Genomic DNA, 3,697 nt, shown 5'->3' with positions numbered 1-3,697 from the left:
CGAGCATGTATCTCACTACCCAATTTCTATGTTATCCGTTGTTTTTTTTTTGTTTTTTTTTCTCTTTCTCTTATTTGAATAATGTAAGAGACTTAAATATACACTCTGATTAGTTGTAGGTTAGATTAGTAGTTAGTTGAGTTTTGTTTTTTTTCTTTCTCGGTATTTTTCTTTTGTTAAGTTTTGGTTATTATATATTTAAGATTTAATTGTATATCAATGTTTGTACTTGAGAGTTTTGTTTATTTTTGGAAACTTGTAAAAATGTTAAATTTCTAATAAAAATATCTATTAAAAAAAATCACTGCAAACAAAAGACACAATCACTGATGGAGACACGTCTTTGATGTAAAGTTTCTATCGGGACCTCGAGATCTCCTTCGGGTAATCTGATTTTTGGGTAATTGGTATTCGGATAATTGACGTTCCTCTGTATTTCCCTCCCCATCCCTATCCACTCTCCATAAAGACCATTCACTTCACGACTCCCTTGTCAGGTCCAAGCCTCTCACCAACCCCCCCCCCCACCCCCCACCCCCCCCCCCCACCCCCACCCCCCATCCCCTTCTGGCACCTTCCCTTGCCACCGCAGAATTTGCAAAACCTGTGCCCCTACCTCCCCCCTCACCTCTGTCCAAGGCCCCAAAGGAGCCTTCCACATTCATCAGAGTTTTACCTGCACTTCCACACATGTCTGTTACTATATCCGTTGCTCCCGATGTGGTCTCCTCTACGTTGGGGAGACAGGACACCTACTTGCAGAGCGCTTCAGAGAACATTCCCAGGACACCCGCACCAACCAACCCCACCACCCGTGGCCGAACACTTCAACTCCCCATCCCACTCTGCCAAGGACATGCAGGTCCTGGGCCTTTTCCAACACCACTACCTAATCACCTGACGCCTGGAAGAAGAATGCCTCATCTTCTACGTCGGGACCCTCCAACCCCACGACATCAATTTCGATTTCAGCAGTTTCCTCATTTCCTCTCCCCTCAACTCATCCCAGTTCCAAACCTTCCAACTCTGCACAGCCATCTTCCTTCTCACCTATCTTATCCACCCTCCTCTCCGACCTATCACCTTTACCCCCACCTCCATCCACCTACTGCATTCCCTGCTCCCTTCACCCCCCCTCCCCCAGCTCCCTTCTCCCACCCCCACCCCCATTTATCTCCCCACTACCTTGGATCACAACCTCATTCTTGATGAAGGGCTTTTTCCCGAAGCGTCAATTCTCCTGCTCCTTTGATGCTATGCTTTTCCAGCACCACCCTCTCAACTGTATCATCAGATTAATGACCAGAGTGGCCTTTCTCCTGAGATAAGGTACAGCAGCTGCCAACTGATGAATTGTCCACAGCAGCATCCATCCGTAATAAATTCACATGATTATGGGAAGAAATCATATCTTATCAGTTTACAATCTTTGACAATTCCCTCTCCCTTCAGTAAATGTCCTCTGTCTCTGCACTCTGGTGTTTCCTGCTCCGTGATCAATACCCAACTGGTATCACCTTGTCTTCGAGCAAGTATCCCACCAGGTTCCGGCGGGTGTTCTGGGGGGGTGTACTCACACTTTTGCCCCTACAAAAGTCATCAGACGTTGTAAGTTTATTGGGAGGATGTAACTGGTCACCTCCTCCATACATTCTCCTCATGGGTGTCCCTCCTTTCAGAGGCTGATTATTCAGATTATACAATGCCTGTGGCAGCACTTTCAGCCACCCCTCTAGGGAATGATTAGGGGTCAATAACTGAATGTGTTGTTGGAATAACCCATTCATTCGTTCTACGAAGCCAGCCGCTTGAGGGTAATAAGGAATGTGGAACAGCCAATGTAGCCCGTTGTCCGCAGCCCATTGCTCCACCCGCTGACCTGTAAAGTGTGAGCTATTATCTGATTGTCTTTCTGATAGTTCTCCACAGCAGGATATCAACTGTTCTCGGCCTTTAACAGTGTCACTCTGATTGTCTTTGATTGTTGGGAAAGTTAACATGAGCCCAGAGTAAGTGTCTATCATGGTTAACAGATATTGATATTGTTGTTGTCACGGTAATGGGCTAACATAGTCAATCTGCCAGATTGGAACAGGCTGATCTCCTCGTTTGATTTATGCCATCAGCTTTCTCAGCAGTGATGTGTGTTTCACCTTTTGACAGATCTCACACTTACCAGGAACTTCTTTCACCAGCTTGAAGGGGAAGTGCAAATCTCGATCTCTTGCCCAATGCAAGTGCCATGTTACCCTCAATGTCCTGATTTTTCATGAGGCCATATTCCAGTGTGGTACTCTTCAGATGCATCTTCAACTGTTCTGGCTTTTACTATTCCGTCTACAGTCTTGTTGCAGATTCTGAACCATCCTTCCCAAGGCCATCAGCATGGTACACAGTAATTTCCATGTGCTGTGCCTTCGCCCATATTTGTTTCCATAATTCCTGTTCCCCACAGGGGCTTTCCATCAATCTTCCAGTCATGTGACTGCCAGATTAGATTAGATTAGATTACTTACAGTGTGGAAACAGGCCCTTCAGCCCAACAAGTCCACACCGACCCACCGAAGCGTAACCCGCCCATACCCCTACATTTACCCCTTACCTAACACTACGGGCAATTTAGCATGGCCAATTCACCTGACCTGCACATCTTTGGACTGTGGGAGGAAACCAGAGCACCCGGAGGAAACCCACGCAGACACGGGGAGAACGTGCAAACTCCACGCAGTCAGTCGCCTGAGGCGGGAATTGAACCCAGGTCTCTGACACTGCGAGGCAGCAGTGCTAACCACTGTACCACCGTGCCGCCCACTGAAAATCACTGATAGCACCGACGAGAGTGGGACTCGAACCCACGTGTACAGAACACAATGGATTAGCAGTCCATCGCCTTAACCTCTCGGCCACCTCGTCACATGCCAGGTTGGCATCCACACAGCCACTGCCCATGAGTCAGTATAAATCCAGACGCTGACTCACCTTCTCCAGCACTAGGACCACAGCTGCTAATGCTGCATACTGGCTCAATCCCCCACCTCCTTCACTGTGGATAATCGTCAGTGTGGAGTGATTAAACACAGCTACTCACCACAGCCTCTGGCCATTCTTCCATGTGGCTGATCCATCAGTGAACCAAGCACAGTGACAGGTATCTTTGGGCAGTTGTTCGAACGGAAGATGCACAGCCTGGTCAGAGCTTGCAGTTTAGTCACCTGGTGGGTATTCAGCTATTTAATCAAGGAGTTTGGTAACCCCTTTTTTATCTTTCTTGTCTCGATCAGCTATGTATCATTTCCGTTTTACAATGGAGCTTTGTTGGACTTTACCGGCCGTGTGGGTCACAATGTCAGATAACACCCCCATCAGAATTGGTAACTCAGGGCTGAGGGACAGTTTTTCCTCACCAATCTGCCCTTCAGATTGGACTGGAGCCCAGTAACAGGCCAGAAGTTGCTTTTAAAATGGAGTGTAACGTGTAGCTGCTTCAGTCAGTTTTCTGGATTAGAAGTCCAAAGGTATTGCTTTTCTCTTTAGTCTCTGCCTTAAGCTCCATGTGGGCTCCATCTTGTATCATCGATACTTATCATTCAAAGGGGAAGCCAGGTATCCGAGGGGCCGGGGAAGCGCTACTGCTATAGCCTCTTCAGTGGCTGCAAATGCTTTCTGCTGTTCATCGCCCCATTCAAACTGAGCTTTC

General features: G+C 47.4%; 1 non-coding gene across 1 annotated transcript; it reads right to left on the bottom strand.

The window, feature by feature from the left end:
• Positions 1-2,831: 2,831 nt before the first annotated feature.
• On the bottom strand, positions 2,832-2,913 carry trnas-gcu (transfer RNA serine (anticodon GCU)). Its single transcript has one exon. It is a non-coding gene; the product is annotated as a tRNA-Ser (tRNA).
• Between the last annotated feature and the right edge of the window lie 784 nt (positions 2,914-3,697).

This window comes from Chiloscyllium plagiosum, unplaced genomic scaffold (assembly GCF_037043375.1).
Source record: "Chiloscyllium plagiosum isolate Xiang-an unplaced genomic scaffold, Cpla_swu_hap1 HiC_scaffold_10, whole genome shotgun sequence".
In the NCBI taxonomy this organism is placed as follows: domain Eukaryota; kingdom Metazoa; phylum Chordata; class Chondrichthyes; order Orectolobiformes; family Hemiscylliidae; genus Chiloscyllium; species Chiloscyllium plagiosum.
This window is presented reverse-complemented; position numbering and strand designations above follow the sequence as displayed.